This window comes from Pteropus vampyrus, unplaced genomic scaffold (genome assembly GCF_000151845.1).
Source record: "Pteropus vampyrus isolate Shadow unplaced genomic scaffold, Pvam_2.0 Scaffold213, whole genome shotgun sequence".
Taxonomy (NCBI): domain Eukaryota; kingdom Metazoa; phylum Chordata; class Mammalia; order Chiroptera; family Pteropodidae; genus Pteropus; species Pteropus vampyrus.
Genome location: NW_011888994.1, coordinates 318,354 through 337,490, shown reverse-complemented (window position 1 = coordinate 337,490; position 19,137 = coordinate 318,354). Strand labels below are relative to the sequence as shown.

The 19,137-nt window shown below is 39.8% G+C and overlaps 1 long non-coding RNA gene across 1 annotated transcript in view; it reads right to left on the bottom strand.

The window, feature by feature from the left end:
- Positions 1-18,073, bottom strand: part of LOC111747154 — a 211,022-nt gene extending 192,949 nt beyond the window's left edge. Inside the window, exons 1-2 of the long non-coding RNA XR_002783420.1 lie at positions 17,919-18,073; positions 13,875-14,134 (exon numbers count right to left, since the gene is read on the bottom strand). This is a non-coding gene — a long non-coding RNA (uncharacterized LOC111747154). The remainder of the gene's footprint in view (positions 1-13,874; positions 14,135-17,918) is intronic.
- Between the last annotated feature and the right edge of the window lie 1,064 nt (positions 18,074-19,137).

The following is a 19,137-nucleotide window of genomic DNA, read 5'->3' as shown; positions in this document are numbered from 1 at the left end:
AAAAAAAAAGAAAGGATATACAGTAGCCCCCTTATCCACAGCGAATACATTCCAGTACCCCCAGTGGATGCCTGAAATCACAGATAGTACTGAACTCTATATACACTGTTTCTTCCTATGTATACATTACATAACTTTTCACTTAAAAGAAGCACTTAACAGTTTCTTTATGGCATGTCTGAATTGCCAGGATCGCTACTCTTGCACTTTGGGGACATTATTAAGTAAAATCAGGGTTACTTGAACACAAGCACTGTAATACCTCAACAGCTGATCTGGTAACCGAGATGATTACTAAGTGACTAATGGGTAAGTAACATCTACAGTGTGGGTACACTGGACAAAGGGATGATTCATGTCAGTAGCAGGATGGAGTGGGACAGGGAGAGATTTCATCGCATCACTCAGAAAATTGCACAACTTAAAACTTATGAATTATTTATTCCTAAAATTTCCCATTTAATATTTTTGGACCATAGTTGACCACAGGCAACTAAAATTGTGGAAAGAAAAATCACAGGGGACTATTCTGTACCCCAAAAATATTAACAGGAATATTATATCTGATGGTGTGATTACAAGTAAGAATTTTACTTTATTTATTGAGACGTTCTAAATCTCCAACAATCACCCTGTATTATTTATACGATCATTAAAAAAATTTCCCTTCTGTAAAGTTCTAGAGATAGCATCGGTCATTCACCTGCATCATAAGATAATAAAAGTTATGAAGAAATTGACGCTATAGGATGCTGACATTGTTGTTTTGTTAGTAACTCTTACATTATCTTCTATCCACAATTTCCAAACAATTTTGCATGGTTTCTACTTAGAAGTTCTGTGATAGGGCCTAGCAAAATTCTCGGTTTTGTTTTTAAGAACCGTCAGTCCAAAATCACATAACGCTCCTTAAAATTTCAAATATTGGGAAAAGTAACCTAAGTAAACATGAGTAGGTTCTTTAAAAATACAACACAAATATACCAACATAGAAAATATTTTGTGGATGAGAGAAGAAACTTGCTCTGTATTGTTGCAGGAGAAGGAACTAGAATCAAAGGTGGAGTCCAGGGGAAGGTTGATTTTGACACATGAATTCCTTAACAAGTAGCAGTTCATTGCAAAGTAATAAGCCACCCTCACTCCCCACCCCGCATTACTAATAAAGTGAAAAGCAAACAGAAGATCATTTGTTTGGGAGGAGGAAATAGCTGAAAAGTAATTTCTGCATTAAATTTGAACCAAACTGAAAGATGGACAGGATAACCTCTAAGGCAAAGTAACCATATAACTTATGGTCCAAACTGAGCACTTTTGAGAGCAAAGAGGCAATATTAATAATGACACTGAGACAAAGGGCATCTTAGTTAAACTGGAATTTGTGGTCATCTTTCTCTGTGTCTCTTCTAACTCTTAGGCATTAATTGAAATTCTACATTTATAAATCTGAAGTCTCTCATCCATGTTTCAAGGGCTAAACTTTTCCAATGCCTATGTTCTGTTGGCTTAACAGATTACTGTAATGGTCAGACATTCTGATGTGTAACAATCTTTCTGTGAATGGGTAAGGTGGCGATTGGGTAGAAATGCTGAATTTCCCCCAATTATTGGCCCTTGAAGAAAAGAGAGAAGTAAGCAGAGTTCAGTGGAAGCCTACAAGACATATGGTACTGGCAACCCCAGAATTATTTTGAGGCGCAGTTAGCATACCTAGATGATTACTACTTGGATATTTCAGTGTTTCCTAAGCATAGCTGGAATGTGTGGCTCTCGTTTGTTTTCCAGCTGGAAATGCTAAAGAAACAAGAAGGTTTCTGGTTTTGCGTGTCTTGTTGTATCCTGCCTGTGCCTGGTAGGAGCTCTGGTCCGACAGCCCTGTACATCACTAGGCTCAACAAAGGTAATTGAGAATGAGCTCCAGCAACTCCCACAGAATCTCCCCAGCAACGAACAAGCCCCACCCTCAAGCTGACTTCACTTCCATGTGGTTTTATTGTGTATCTTGTCTTCAGGGTCATCAGCTGGAAAGTGTGATAGAGAAGAGGTAAAAGTAGGCTTTTGTAGACACCCATTGACGTGATGTGATTTTAAGGGTTTCTGCCTCTTCTGAATATCTCCCCATTGACCTATCAAAAATACCATGGAGCTAAGGTGCCATATTCCTATAATTCCCCTATGGAAATACATTTAAGTGTTTTCTTCTAGAAGTAAGACAGGAATCTATTTGCTATCGATAGTGTTTCCATTCTTGCAATCAGACTATAAACTCTCCCAAGGCAGAAATTCTTTTTATCTTTTTGCGTGTCTTCAGGGCATGGCAAAGAGTAGGTACTCAACATATGTCAGGAGGAAATGAGGGTGCTGTGGTAGTAATGATAGCCAATAATAATGGCTATTTTTTAAAAGGGAAATTATCGTTTATCATAAACGGCAAGGGAAAGGCTGCAAAGAGAAGGAGTCAGGTGAATTTTGAGAGGGAAACAAGTCTAGTAATGACCCAGAGACACTATCAAAGGCAGATCAAGCTGGGGCTGCACAGCAAACAGTGAGCAGGTAGGCAATACTGAGCCTGGAAGGGGAGTGGAGAAAGATGTAGAGCGGTGAAGAAGAAACCTCTGAAATGGAGATTGAACAGAGTTAAAGAGAAGTGCTGCCTGATTAGAAATTTTGCCTGAAGCAGGGAACCAGGTCACATTTCTAAAAGCCAAGAGGAAGAGCTCTTTCCAGAGAGGCTTGTATGTCAATTAACTTGGGGTCGACTCAAATTGTAAAGAAAGCGTATACATGTCCTTGGACATTCTTATTAAAACTCTGTCAATTGGGAAGCAGAGAAAAATAAAATGTGCAATTTGTCTAAAAATTGCTGATGATGTCATCCACTCTTTGCACCTTCACGAAACCTAGCACACCCTTTGGGTGGTTGTCTCATCAATCCAGCATCAAGCTCCTCACCGTAATGAAAAACAGAGAAAACTACCCTGTTTTAATGGGTGAGCAAAACCGAAATGTTCCACAGTCTCCCTTGAGAAGTTAAACCACCTCATCATCCCTGAAGCTTTCAGCATGTCAGCCGATAAGACAGCAACACCAAAAGTTATTGGCATGTAGCCTGTCAGTTGAGGAACAGTGTCCATCCCTAAACATCTCCCTGGGAGAAGACAGCGGTAACTGAGCCCCTTTTATATAGAGCACTAAGGCAGGTGCATGCTGCAAAGCCAGAGTGTACTTCTCAGGTGCCCTGAAGCACAGCTTCCAGCAACTCAAAGCAGCAGGATACCTCTGGAATCTGAGTGCCACCAGCAGATTAGTGAGGATCCAGAAAGAAGTTGTGTGCAGGCTTCTTTTTAGCAAAGTCTGTGAATTACCCAGAAAATTCAACAGTCAAGGTAGGAATAACCTGTCATGGTAAATGCCATTGCAAACATGCTATTCTGACAAACCGAAGAACTGACACGTAAGTATCTGCTTAGGAAAGGTCAGTGCACCTCCTACTTCAACTGTAGATGGAACCATCTTCACAAAAGATACCTATAGGTAATGACCATCATTAAATACTTCTGTCTTCTCAGGCAGAGAGAAGGCTGCACTAGAAGTCAGGAGACTTTGGCTCTAGTTCCCACTTTGCCACCAACCTGCCTCGTGACCCTGGACAAGTTACGTTTTCTCTTAATTTTTGTGCCCACTACAAGAAAATAAACATACCTTCTCTTTCAGCTCCAAAGAAGTCTTGCTCACAGGAGTATTGACTGTCTATGAAAATTATGTGGAAACTAGAAAGTAGAATTCAAATGTAAGATATTGTTATAAATTAATTGAAGACAATTTTGTAGGATGAAAACTAAACTAAATAATGGTGTCTAATGCCCAAAGAAGTAAAACAGGAAATTGTTGCTAATGTTTCCAGACAAAGAAAACACCTTCAAGTCCTCTGTCTTCTAAGCTAGGGGTCCCCACTCCCCAAGGCTGTGGAACCAGGCCACGCAGCAGGAGGTGAGCAGCAGGAGAGCAAGTGAAGCTTCATCTGTATTTGCAGCCGCTCCCCAGGGCTAGCATCACCACCTCAGCTCCACCCCGGATCATCAGGCATTAGATTCTCATAGGAGCACCGGTCCCTGGTTCTGAAAATGTTGGGGACGGCTGTCCTAAACAATGCCTATTACCATGAAAAGAGCCTGCTAATTTGTCTTCAAAAAACCCTGTCAACTACCTGAAACTCAGACATTATGGCCAGAATTAATGAGTCCCTTCACTCTGAGATTTCCATCCCTACCTTCCTTCCCCAATGCTATAAACAGAAGTGAGTGAGTGTAACTGCTGGCAAATGAACAGTTAGGAGAAGTGCCAGATCCTGATAGGCAGCCACCACCCTCTCAACCCTGTCTCTAAGCCCAGAATCATGGAGGTTTCTCTAACTTGCATAGTAAAGCCATATCAAGACATCAAACAGTTTTTTCTACTACAGCATTATTGTCCTGTAATCTTCAACATTTTTCCTCATTTCTATTCCCCTTCCATAATTGAATAGTGAAGAAAAAAATTATAAACATTCATGCCTCCATGGCTCTAAAAAAAATCAACTGTTCCATGAGGGCGTGAAAGCAGCACCTGTTTAAGCTCAACCAGGGAGCAGGGATAAGAAAACTGTAGGCCTCAGAAGAACCCAAGAATACCTGGGCTCTGCCTATATAAAGACCAGCTGTTCCAAGCTATCTGTCTGTTGGCATAATTTGCATTGAGTCGCTGGCACAAACATTTTAGCTCTAAAAGTTTCCCTTGGTTATCTCCTTAGGCTTTATCATCCGTTTGTAAGCTCAAGAATCATATCATATAAGACTGAACTCTGCAAATTTGGAACTAACTACCATTTTTCAAAAGCTTTCAGAAAAATAAAATGGATTATTCAGGAAATTTTTGTAAATGGAAAATATTGCATAAACAGAGTCTGAGTCAATCCTGGACATTTTAAACCAGAAAGCAGATGGAATAAGAGCAATATAAATTAGTGTAACTATATTTTGCCAACTGCAAAGTGACTCTAACACCAAACAGAACTTCTCCTCAACTTGTTGATTGCATGTATATTTGTTTTTAATTACCATTGGGTAGAATTTGGTGAGATGTTTAGAGCCAAAATCATAGAATCTAAAGGTCTAGAGAACACCATATTTGGCCACCCATAGAATATCGACCTAAGGGAAAAAGCACATAAAATACACACAAGGTATTTACATTGGAAAACAATATTCATGTATACGTCATATAAGCCAATTAACAAAACTATGCATGTGTCAGTTTGTAAGAAAAGCTCTACACACAGAAAGTATATTAAATACTGAACAGAAGGGCAAAACCACATAAGCAGATCTCGGCCTTGGTCCTCTCAACATGACCTCCGTCTTATCTCTCAGGTGTCTTGGCAGCTTCCCATTGGAAGTCTTGGCCTCTGGTTGTCAAAGTTAGAGCAAGTCTTAATTCTGATTCAGTCCACTCTAGGTCATCCATTCAGGCTCAGGAAGATTTGTGCAAATTACCCTAACTGGAGTAAATCAACTAAGCCACACTAGAGCAAACTAATCAGATAATATATGGAAGAGGAGGGATGAGTTGACACAGATTCTTCACTGTAGTGCTATCTGTGGTAAAGAGAAAGGGAGTCTAATTACTTCTTGATGAATCTGCCCTTTCTCCATATTCCTGCCAAGATGCTCAGGCTTTGAGCCATTTTCTTGGGCCGGATGTGAGAATGGATATGATTTGACCAGTAGCCTATTGTCAACCAAGGCAGCCTTGGTGCTACAGTAAATTCACAGATGTCTCCCCAGTCCACTGACCAGTTTGGATAAAGAATCTTGCTCCATGTCCTAAGTCTTGACTGGCTTAGGTTGTCTAGGCCCGGGTTTTTGACGACAAGCCCCTTAGCATATGGATGATGAGAATGGAATGAAGATTTCCCCAACATCTGCAATCTCTCTTCCCAACCACATCACAAAGCAGAGCACTGAACTACATATTCATGATAAAATGGAGAGGCGTTACAAGGAGTTTGCTGCATTCTTACTTTTCTTTGACATGCAAGACCACTATATTCTTTTCTCTCTGCCACAAAGACATCTTCGTACCCCCTGCCCAGTTTCAGATCTCATGCCAGCAGCTACTATCAGGCAGAAAGGCTCAGGAAGGAATCAGCATCTGGAAATATGTTAATTTTGCATGAAAGTAGAGGATGATAGCAGAAAATAGAGAAATGGCAAATTAGAGACATCTGTTCATTACAGAATTTTAACATGCAGCAATAGCATGAAACAGTCTGAGTGAGAAGGAAGGTACAAAGATCTCAGGAGTGACGTGGGAAGGCGCTCTCACTCTGGACTCAAAAAGTGGAGGCATCATCAGAAGGAATGAAGAGAAAACCAGGGAAATGAAACTGGCTAAACTAACTCTAATGTCGAAGGGCCTGTGCCCTAATACCACAGGGGAGGTGAGAGGGATCAAAATCCCCAGTGCCCGTACAGCAAAGCTTCAGCTCTCATTCATCTCTGGAGATCTTAGAGAAAGGATATGAGAACTAATCTTTTGGATTCCCAGGAACGAGTTCTGGGGCAAGCAAATGCAAAGATGTGAGTTCATTTCCATTCATAAACCAAAATAAAGTACCAGGACCATGTCTATATCTCATTAACGACTCATACTCAACTCAGTGGCCAGAGTTTGCCATGGGCCTCTGGTCTTCACAACTCAACCAGCCTCTCTGCAGCTGCTTCTAGAATCAGCGGGTGCAGTCTACCACAAGAAATTCCGGGAAGTTGAGCAGCTTTGGACACTTTAGATGGCTTATCTTCCCAAGATTACTGCCACTATGACAAAACCGTACACTTAGTTAAAGGAGAGGTGAGGGTAACTGCTATCCTAGAAATAAGTGGTAGCATAACCTGAGACCAAACCCAGTGCTGAAGATTTGTAAACTACACATCTTGCAAGTTTCTGGAGGAGAAAAGTGGGTATAGAGAGCAAACATAACAACTTTCACTTACCTCAGAGGACAGTTGAGAGAAACGGCTAATAAAAATTATTACAAATCACTACACACACATAAAGTGCTTTATAATAAACACTAATACTTTAATCCCACATTGCTTGTTTTGTAGGCTTGCAGCTTAAGTAAAAGTTGAGCTGAAAGGTTAAGAGAAGCAAACTTCATATTCTATCATTTTCTAGTTTTAAGCAAAGGGGAAAAAAAGAAAACTCCAAGAAGTCCATTTTTAAATTGCTGCTTATGTAACAGGAGCCTGTGAACGGCACCAGAATTTAATTGAAGGAAAAGTAACTGTAGGGGAATTGCTTGGAGAGATGCCAGAAGGGTTTTAACAGCTGGAAGTTGAAAAGTGATTAATTTTGACAGCAATAAAAGCCTCATGTTCATACATAATTATGCTTAGATTTGTGGGCTGCTGGAATTTTTTCTATGCACTATTAACCTCTTGCTGTCCAAACTGGAATTTAGACACTTCAAATGAGTCCCTATTTTTAAGTCGAATAGTAATTTGCTTTTGATGGCTTTGACTCATCTCAGGACAAGGAAGACTTTGAGGAAGTATAGAATAATTGGGGTAGGTTCAAAAATTCTTCTGAGTATTCTTAGCACTTAATGGAAACAAAGTCATCTCATTTCATCCTCTGTGGGAACCAAAACAAAAGGTTCAGAAAAAAGACATTCAGAGCAAAGAAAAAATGATACCGAATCTATTGTCAACTATATGATTCTGCTAAATTCCTAGCAATAGAAATAAGAGACAAACCTATAAGTGAAGACCACATTCAAAAATACTGCATTCAAAAATACTGCATAGATTAAGAAAGTAATGAATTAAACTGAGTTCTAGAATTGGCAGTATTGCTAATTAGCTATAAAAGCTTAGACAAGTCACTTAATTTCTCCATGACTTCTTTGTTTCCCATGTAGGAAGAGAGGGATGGAGTAGATCATTTAGAAGCTCTAAAATCTAAAATCTAATTATATTAAACCACCTGCTCTAGGATTAGTCACATTCTGAAATTTTTTTCTCTTAGTCACTTTTACTATCCTTGTGCTAACCGGTTTGACCAGATAAAGTGAAACTTTGGTGATATGAAATATATTCAAATTAATTGAAAATAACTAATATTTAATAATAGTAATTACAGCAATCATAGTAGTTTCCTAGGCATGGTTCTAAGAACCTTATAAATTATTATACGTTAATCTTCACAATCACTCTATAAGGTAGGTCCTATAATTCTATTTACTACTATTATCTCATTTTACAGAAACTGAGACAATAAAGAGGTTATATGATTTCCCAAAGTTAATAGTCACCTAATGGGAAAGCAAAGACTTGGAAGCGCTAATGTCCTATTGTTCCCAAGCAAATACATATTATTGTGGACACAGTTAATTCATGGCATTAATGGTAGAATGGAAAGAACAATGAACCCAACCCAAAAGAATTGAATTTAGTCTTAGCTCTTCGGTTCTCAATTAGCTTCCACTTCTCAATCCATTTCTCAATCCGCCAATGTCTCCATTCCAATGCCCTTAATTGTAAAGTGCAGAAATTGTCTAAATCTGAAGTTCTCAAGATGTGCTACCAAAATCAGTAGCACCAACCTCACCTGGGAACTTGTAAGCAATGCAAATTCTTGGGCCCCACCCCAGACCCATGGAATCAGAAACTCTGGGCATTCATCTGTGTTCCACCAAGCCCTCCAAGCGATGCTGGTAGATGCTACAGTTCGAGTACAACTGGCCAAAGTGATCACTAAATTACCTTCTGATTCTCACATACTCTGCTTCTATCTGTAAATGTCTGGGTTCAGGTCACTGAGTTTCAAACAGAGGTGGTTTTACCATATTTAAATTCTTCTTCCCTGACTCATCAGACACTTGGGCCTCTGTGCCAGAGGACAGGATAGGTATGTTGGCTGACTGGAATGATTGTTTCCTTAGTCATCATCAGAGCATTATGTTATTAGAAGGCAGAGGGAGTTCTGAAACTAAATAGAACAATATTAATTGTGAATGTTTTGTTACCTTGAACAAAAGTATAAGACTGAAGTCCAGAGTCAGAGCCTCAGCATAATCTGAGTTCTTAATCCAACACCATGTACCCCGAGGGGGCTTAATGAATCCTTGTTGCTGCCTAGGGCAAATGACATCCAAGCTATGATTAGAAGCCTGGAGGAGCTGGCCTGCGGTTGCTTCCATATTCTCAGCGGTGCCAAAATCCAGACCTAACTTTCTCCTCTTAGTCAAGTGGGAGGCAATCCCAAAGAGAATGTTGGATTCACCTCTAAATTTAACACTCCATTGCCATAGGGTTACTTGGCAGATAAACACAACTCACTTGGCGTCAGAAGCCTGAATGCCCTATAAGAGACAATTCCAAGTGTACTCATGAGCACCAAATTTAAATGGGTCTTTGCCTTTCCTCTTCAAGTAACCACCTGCTCATCAGAAATGGCAGAGGAAGACCTCTGAGTTTTTTGGTCAATCACGATATGGATATCTAATACATTATTTTTGATAAACCCACCTATGAAAGTAGAATATTGAGTGACCTCAGACTCTGACATACAAGACTATAAATAGCAAGAGAGCAAAGACTAGTGTCTCTACTTCCTTTGTATTTTTGATGACACTTCAATAACATAAATTGTTTGATGATTATCTTTTTTTTTTTTAAAAAAGATACAACTATAAGAAACATACAGGCAGAAAAGCCAACTCTTTCAGAATTAGAAAAAATTTTGAAAGAAAAATAGAAACTTAGGAAGGAATAATGTATTGAGAGAAAAGGTGGCCACATAAAGAAACATGAGCTTGTTTGGAACAGGCAGGCTCCACTCTTTTGAGCAGACTAAGCCTAAGACTTACATGTGGAATAACTCTGCTCCTTTGTTTTATGAGAGTGGAAAATCCCAAACATTTCTAGACAATCCCAGAGACTAACAATTTTACATTTGGCCATAATAAATATGAGAAGGGTTGAAAAATTTTTACAAGCCATTTCCCAGTCCAAGTTTACTTAAAATGATGTGTTAGCAGAGATTTTGCATTCTTCTATTAAAAGTAATCTAGGTACAATTTTCCAGCTCCGGACACCTGTGTATTGCTATGACCCCATAAAGAAGTTAAGCTGACATTTTGATATTTCTTCTGGACTACACTGAACAATCTATGAAGTAGGTACTATTATCTCCATCTTACAGATGGAGAAACTGAGGCACAGACAGGTTAATCCAGCCAATGTCACAAAACTAGTACATTGAAGAGCTTAGACACAAATCCAGGCAATCTGGCTCTAGAGCTCATGCTCCTGGATAATGAAGTCACTTATTTTATTTGTTCCACACCCCACTTAGGAATGCTTTTGGTGGTATAACCAAAAACACAACTTAGAGTGGCCTTAAAAAAATAGAAACTCATTTTTCTCACGTAGCACCAAGTATGGAAATAAGCAATCACTGGAAGGATTTGATTGTTCACAATGTCCTCAGAGACCAAGGTGCTCTTTATTTTGCTGATCTATGATCTTAGCATCCTCATGCTTATCATCCCATGGTCACTGTTCTTGCAGGCATTACCTCCCCATTACAGCGAAGTAAAAGGGGTAAAAGAAAACTCCTTCTTGAGAGACTTTGTCTTTTCATTTGGGAAACTAAGCTTACTTGAGTAGATGTCCCCTTATCTCTCACTAGCCAAAACAAGACCACATGCCATCGATCAACCAACTAAAGGCCAAGCAAAATGAATTATTGTGGTTGATTTTGACTAATCATGGTTTCTATTTTGGGACTAAGATAGGGGCTGAATCAATGGGTCTTACCTAGCTCCTGAATAAACTGGACTTCTTTTAGTGGGGAAGATGAGTGGACAGGAGGGAGGATGAGTGTAGGGCGACAATAAGCAGTGCCCACCATACTCTTCTACTTTGGAGTTTCGGTTACTCTTCCTTGTTCAATATCTGATACATGAACTATAGGAAGGCACTGTGCTAGGAAACAGAAATAAAGATAAAAGATAATCTCTATATAATTAGCAGTCACTTAAAGTTTTCATTTGAGAGGATCAATTTCATATTCGATTTTAAATAAAGAGGAGAAAGAATTTACATCATATATGGCTGAGTTGGCAAGTGGCTGTCAAGAGAATCCAAGAGGCCTTACACTGGCTATGAGTACATAGGAAGTAACAAAGAACATGCCCCAAGGTGCCATCTTTAAACTATAAAATGACAGACATAACAAGGTTGATGTCTGTGCTTAAAAATAGAATAGAGTGTACGTTCAGTATTTTTGAGGCATTAGACACACAGAGTTGTTTTATACCCACACATAATTATAGTATAACCTGAATGTCTCCAAGTATCACCTGCCACTGGGTATAGATAGAATTAGGCAACATCATGGCCAGCTGCCCCTACAAACCCCCTGAACCACCCCTGCTCTGGGTTCTCACATGTGCATACCTATAAATCTAACCCCTTTGGGCTGCCCCCTGCTCTGACAGCCAACCCAGGACTTCCACAGTGCTACGTATTAGCCGGGAGCAGAGCAGTGGAAGCTGCTCTTTCCTGTCCACCCCTTCCTTGCTTCCACTACTAGAAAGGGGTCTGGAAGCAGTGCTGCTCATAATAACTTCTTTCTGGACCCAGATGTGTATCCATGGGGCTGGACTGTGCACGGATTCGAGTGATAGTGACTGTGATAAACTCAGTATCTCTTCTCTTCCTCAAATATTACAGCTTGTTATTGCATCAGATTATCTGGCTCTTTCTTCCCTTAGGACAACTGACTAATCATCTCTGTTCTAGGAAAACTTATTCTTAGGAAATAACCAGACTCACGGCCAAAAATATGTGTAAGGAATCAGTTACAGACCTCCTAATAATGGTAAAATAAATAAATAAATCTTAAATTTTAGCCATAGTTGACTAGTTAAATTAATTAAAACACATTCATTTTGAAGAATACTATGCATCCATTGAAAACGATGAGGTAGATCTACATTTATTAACAGGGGAAGCTATTCATGATATATTGTTGAAGTAGGAAAAAGTATGATCATTTTTAAAAAAATATAAATAAATACATGCTTGTGTGAATCTATGTGCATTAATGTGTGCACACACTCACACAAAGAAATACAAGTTCTCTTTGGGTGGCAAGCTAAGGGTATTTTACTGTCTTTTTTACATCTTTCTGCACAGGGTAAATGTTTTTCAAGAAGCATGAATTGCTTCCATGATCATAAAAAGATAAAGTCATATCCATTTTGAAAGATAATTCTTTTAATAAAATTGGCTTTAGCAACAGATGCATTCATTGGGGTGAAAGTGTGGGTGGATATAATATCTCCATTTAGTGAGATTATTTAATAAAAGAAAAGTCTGAACATTAGCTAGAAATTCCTGAGTAATGTGGATGAAAATGAAACTCGACAAAAAGGTGATTAAAATTGTACCTCTCCCCCAAAATAATGTGACACTGGCCACGAGTGTGGTACCCCCAACATTGCTGCTCCTGGAAGCCTCAGAAATTGGTATTTGCACATGGAGCAAAGCAAACGCACAAGCTGGTGTTTTTTGTGATTGCCTCTTTTTAGTTTTGGCTCATTTTTCCAATTGATTGTTTATCTTTTCAAACTGATCTGTAAAAGCTCAAAGCTTAACAATACTTTGGCATTTATGTTACATATTATTTTTCTATTTGTTTGCCTTTCAGGTATTTTGTGGAATTTTATATCTTACAGAAGTTCGCATCATTTGTGTAATCGACTGTAACAACGCTTTCTTTTATGATTCTTGGTTTTGGTATCACCGTAGAAACTCCTTTTCTAAAACCAAGACACCAAAATTTTGTTTAACCTATAAATTTTCATCTTTTACAATTAAGTATAAAATTAATCAAAAGTTATTTTTGTATGCGGCGTATATGAGATAGTGATATAATTTGCCTTTCCCCCATAATTAGAAATAAAATCTTTATCATATACCAACACAAAACAAGTGCACAAGGGTGGACATATACATGTCCTTGAGTCTGTTCTGGACTTCTATTCTTCTGTGCCATCATCCGCATGCCTATTCCTGAACTACTACTATATAATTATGAGTATTATAGCTTTAAGAAGATGTGTTTCATTTTCTGATAAGACGAAGTCTCCCTCATTACCCTTCTTTTTCAAAACATGTATTGGATACTCGTAAGTGATCATTCTTCTGAGTAATTTAGAATTCTTTTGTCCAATTCCAAATAAAACTCCATTAAGATTTTTACCAGAATCACATTAAATTTGTAGATTAATATATAGAAAAGTATTTAATATTTGCAACAGGAAGCCTTCTTTTCAGTCTCCCATTTAAATTTTATAAATTTGTTCACGCTGTTCCTGGATATTTCCTGATATTTATAAAAAGTTGATTTTCTTTGTCCTCTCATCCCCCCACCTACTTCCCAAGTCTCCTTACACAGTACCGTTGGAATCTCCTTATCAGATTTACAGTTGTAGGACAGGTTTGCTATCTACAGCTCACAGGCAAAGTTCCACTTCCCACAGACTTCATTTCTGTCTCCCTGAGGTGGCACCTTCCTCTGACCTTCACTATCTGGTTTCTGCTTCCACAACCTATTTAGTCACTCTAATTCCCAGCATGCTACGCCCAGGGTTCTTATTTAGTTCCCACACAATGCTTACTTCATAGAGACTGTAACTAACATCATCTCTCTGTATTACTTTTCTTTTGTTGCGCAACCATTGACCACAAACTCAGCAGCTTAAAAGAACACACATTTGTGATCTCACGGTTTCTGTGGTCAGGAGTCTGGGTGCAACCTACCTGGGTCTTTTACTCAGGGTCTCACAAGGCTGCCATCAGGGCATCAGTGGGCTATATTTCATTTTGGATTCAGGTCCTCTTCCCAACTCACAAGGTTGTTGGCAGAATTTAGTTCCTTGTAGCTGTAGGACTGAGGGTCCCACTTTCTTGCTGACTGTCACCTGGGTGCTGCTCCACAGTTCCTTGCATGTGGCCCCCTTTCAGGCCTTCTTACAACATGGCGGTTTCCTTCTTCAAGGCCAGAAGGAGACTCTCTTTCTCTGTAATATAATCACAGGGGTGACATTCATCACTTTTGCCACTCTCTGTCAGCTAGAAGCCAGTCACAGGTACTACCTGCACTGAAGGGAAGAGATTATTCAAGGGCCTGACTCTTTGGGGCCACTACAATGTATGTCTGCCATACTCACAGGTCTTGGACCACTGCCAGCACCCCACTACTTCCCAGTCACTTCTTTTCTGAGATTTGGGGGCCTGGCCTAATTATAACAAGATGGAAGCCTGAGTGGAGATAAGAGGCAGAGGGACAGGTGGCGGTGGGAGGAAGGAGAGGGAGAAACAGAAAGAAAGACACTCTGCCCCTCTGATAGCCCTGTACATTTTTCTGCTTGATGCAGGCTCCAGGTCTCCAAATCATGAAGGCGAAGATGAGGTATGATGTAAGCTGTAAGCTACACTGGTTATTCTTGGTCCTCTCCATCTGCCTTGTAGTTGTTGCCAGTTCCCTCATAATTCTCAAATTAGGTGGTTAGTTACTTTTCAGTGTTGTTGTAAGTTTTATCTTTTTTTTTTTTTTTGTCTTTGTATATGTTAGTAAGAAGTTGGAAAACTGCTAGCTTTGTAATGCTTTGAACCAGAAATCTCAACCAAGATAGTTTTAGCAGGCTTCTACTTCTGTCTTCCTGAGATGCAACTACTGCCTGGTTTCTAGTTCTTTTGAAGCAAGAGCAAGGTTGAATGCGATACATTTGATAGGAAACTTCTTGGTTCCATTGTGAAACCTCAAGGAAACTGAAGAGATAGCTAGTCTGTGTGAGAAGCAAATCTGTGTCACTGTGTTTCATCCTCACAACAACCTAGTGAAATAGATATTATTAAACCACTTTATGGAAGAGAAAATGGAGGCTCCGACTAGACAAATAACCTCCCAAGGTCGCACAATCAATAAGTGACAGAGCTTGGATTCAAATCGCAGAGCCTGACTACAAAGCTCTTTTTATCATGTCATGCTCTCAGGGTGTGTAAACATCTCCTAAAATATTTAGAGGCATTTAGTAAAAGACAACACGTATTTTCCAGCCTATAATTTCACAACTCTAATGTAGTAATAAACTACAACTTTCTGCAGTTGGAAGGGGTTTTTTTTCATGAGGAAAATGGACAACATTCTCATTTCTATGATTATATCATACCACCTTTGCCCCATGAATTTTAAAATCTTAAAAGTTAATCTTTGAGAGATCTGATAGTCATACAGAGCATCTCTCAAACATGGGCATTCTGCCACAATTTGTCTTTCATCTTCCTGAAGCAAGGCCACACTAAACAGGAACATAAGCAAGTCACAGGTGGACTCCCTCCCTGGCTCCTGTCGGGAAAGTCTGAACAGGGCAGTGCAGCTGGATGGCAAAAAAACACGGATGCTGGAGTCAGAGTGCCTGGGTTCGAATCCTGTGGCGGTGTGTCTGCCAGCTGCCTCAGTAGGAAGGTTGTATTTGGGACTGCGACAAACACACGTTAGCTCTAAGTTCTTAAATAGCAAATGACAAACAAACCAGGACACCATTCGGCATGCCCCCAGGTGGAGATATAGACTGCCCAGGTCTCCACAAAAATGAATAGCTACACCTTGCCTGAGCTACATGCCTGCCTGCTGACTAGGTGTAAGTAATTACTGAAACCAACCCCAGCACATTCCTAAGTGTTTATAGATCATCAAAGGTCAATTTCTCAGTCATGTAGCCTCATTAGGCCCCAGATTTAGGCCCACCATTCCTACAGCAATCTTGAGCAAGTCACAAAATCTTGCCAATTATCCATTTCCTCTAGTACAGTAGTTCTCAAATATGGTCCCCTGACCAGCAGCACTGATGTCGTCTGGGAACTTCTTAGAAATGCAAATTCTTCGGCTCCACACCCAGATCTACTGAATCAGAAACTTTGGGGATGAATCCCAGCTATCTGTTTCACCAAGCCCTCCTGGGAATTCTGATGCACACTAATGTGAGAACCACCGGCCTCAATACCTTCTAGAGTTGTGAGAATTAAATAACATAGCACATTCTTTTCTGCTACCATGTGTGTTTCTGTAGCATGAATTACCCCACCAGTGACTGATGATAGAGAAAGGATGTCGGTATGATATGAAAATTGTACGTTATGCTGCACATAATTGCACATTAAAATTGCACATTGCAATGTAAAAATTGCTCATTAATTTCCACCATATCATAGGTGGGTTTTCCTAAGGAAGAGGAGCTGAAATAGCAGGAGTGAGACCATAGCCTTCAATGGAAAAGAAAGAGGCCTGAGGCTCAGCTGCTGCCTCATCAGCAGGAACCTTTTTGCTGTATTCCAGGAAATTTTTAAATGGTACCTACATGCAAGGCTACCTCCTCCAACAGGCATACCCCTGCCTCTGGAGCTCTCAGTTTGTGTGAGGCTGCCCTGCTTCCTGTGCCCACTGTGACAACAGCTCCACTTACTCAGAGCGCCATCTCCACCCCCGCCAGACCTGGTCTAATTAGTTAGCTTTCCATTTCTATCGCTTTTGTTCATTTTAATACCCTCCATAGCAGCTTCTAGACACTCGCTGCTGCCAAGGTAGTCCAAGTGAGTTCCCTAGGTAGCAATGACTGTTTGGTTGATCAGAGTTTCATGAGATTTGAATGGTCCACCTTGGCCCTATTTCCCCATAAATTCTATTATTTTTTTTATATTAAGTATTGCAGACAGTAAAATTTTCTGGGAAGTGTTATTTTTTGTTACCACAAAAATGCCTGTATGTGTGAAGTCCCTGGCACATAGTAAGGGCTTAATAATTTTTATTATTCCTCCATGTCTACCATACTTTGTCCTTGAAGTGTTGACAAAGAAGGAGCCAAGAAAACCCTGCCGTGACAACTCCAACGCAAAAGAGCACCCTGAGAAGTTTGATAATGGAAGAAAGGATGACGTTTTTACCCTCTTTCCCGACATTTCTAATGACATTTATTTGGAGCAATTCCTTCTGCTTTCTTTTCGTTCTTCTTTTTCCAGTTTAAGCAGCTTTTTCTGAGAATGGGGCTATTTTATCCGCTTCTGTGTACTTAAATCCTTAATTACTTTCAATCTTTTTCTTTGAGACTTTAGAAGATCAAACCTTTATTCTTAAAGAAAAATAGCTAAGTGGAGAGTAATTATCTTGGCCACAATTCTCTGATATTTACTGAGTATGGCACTCAGACTTGAAATCTCCCATCACCTCTGCTGGCAGGGACCAGTTCAGTCTCTTCCTCTGACAGGAACGGGAACTGAGCTCTGGCTCAAGGTATAACAGCGAGACAGTCTGGCCACGGAAGCCAGCCCGGTGTCCTGACTCCTAATTCAGTATCTCATCTCTTCATGTTTACTCTCTGGTCATACCCTGACTCAAGAGGGCACGTCTAAATTCTTTCCTTAAACATGGGGTCACTGGTCAAAATCGCTGGTCTGTAGTTCAAATTCACACCATAGTCGTGTTTCGTTTGCCCATGTAGTATCTTAAAAATTGAAAGATTTCCCATTAAAAAAATTTCTAGCTTCACTTGAAAATTAAGAACATCTGGCAACATGGAGCTTGCATCCCCACGTGGCACCAGTCAGCTAAGCTGAAGAGCACCTGCCTTTTTTGGTCAGGACAAGCTCATTCAAAATTACCACAGTCTCTACCACTCCCTTTCATGTTACACACATACACACAAACAGCCACATATAAGCACACACGTTCTATTTTAGTCTACTAGGGCTGCCACAACAAAGTACCACAGACTGGGTGGCTTAAACAACACAAATTAATTTTCTCACAGTTCCAGAGGCTGGAAGTCCAAGATCAAGACGTCAGTAGGGTTGATTTCTTCTAAGGCCTCTCTCTTTGACTTAGAGATGGCTGTCTTTTCCCTGTGTTTTCATATCGCCTTCCCTTTGTATGTGTCTGTGTCTGAATTCCTTCTTCTTATAAGGACACCAGTCTTATTGGATTAGGTCTCACCCTAATGACCTCATATAAAATCAATTTTCTCTTCAAAGGCCTCATCTCCAAATATAGTCACACTCTGAGGTCCTGGGGGTTGGTATTCCACCTGTAAATCTGGGAGCTGGCATGCAACTCAACCCATAACGTATTCCTTCCTCCTTTTCTATTACCTATTGACCCTCAAGTCATTTGCATCTACAACTGTGAAAAGCAGTGGCAAATTTTGGTTTGTTATTTAACTTTTCACAGCTTTGTGTCTTATTTCATTAATAAGATATCCCCTATATAAAAAGTGACTTAATAATGAATTTATAAAGTACATTTCAAAGAGACATAAAATTTTAAAGACAGAAAGAACCTCAGAGATTATCTACTTCAGTGGTTCTCAAACCATTTTAAGGCACAGAACCTTCTAACAATAAAAGTTAACAAGGAACTGATATACAAAATAGCTAAGCTTCATTCTTTCTCTCCAAAAGGACTCCTAAGGGAGCTTCGGAAGATACTGGGCCTCCCTACAGGAAACATGATTTGAAAACTGCTGATCTAATCCAAATTCTTCAATTTTTATATGAGAAGCCTAAGACCCATCCACATGCCCCAGGCCACACAGAGAGCTGAAAGCAGAGCAGGACCAGGTCCCATGACTCCTGCCTTCCACGGTTCCTTCTCTTTGTATAGTTCCAACAAGGTCATGACATCAGTGAAACTGAATAGGACCATTTGAATAATGTCATTAGGAAAGGAAAATCCTGATATTTTATTGGTAGAAGGATCAGCATAGAGCCCAGGTCTAAGAGTTAGGAAACTCAGGTTCTAACTGCTTTTCCAGTACTGGCTATGCAGTCCTAAGAACAAAGGGCTTGACCCCTCTGTTCCTCTGCATATACAGCACAATAAGACTAGACTCCTTGGCCTCTAATGTCTCTTTCAGTGTCAAAAAACTAGGATTCCAGAATGTAATTCTCACAGTAATTATAGTAACTCTGCTCATCTTTACTTTTCCTCTATGGTACAAAAGGGCTTCATGATAACTTCTTGCCCCAGAGG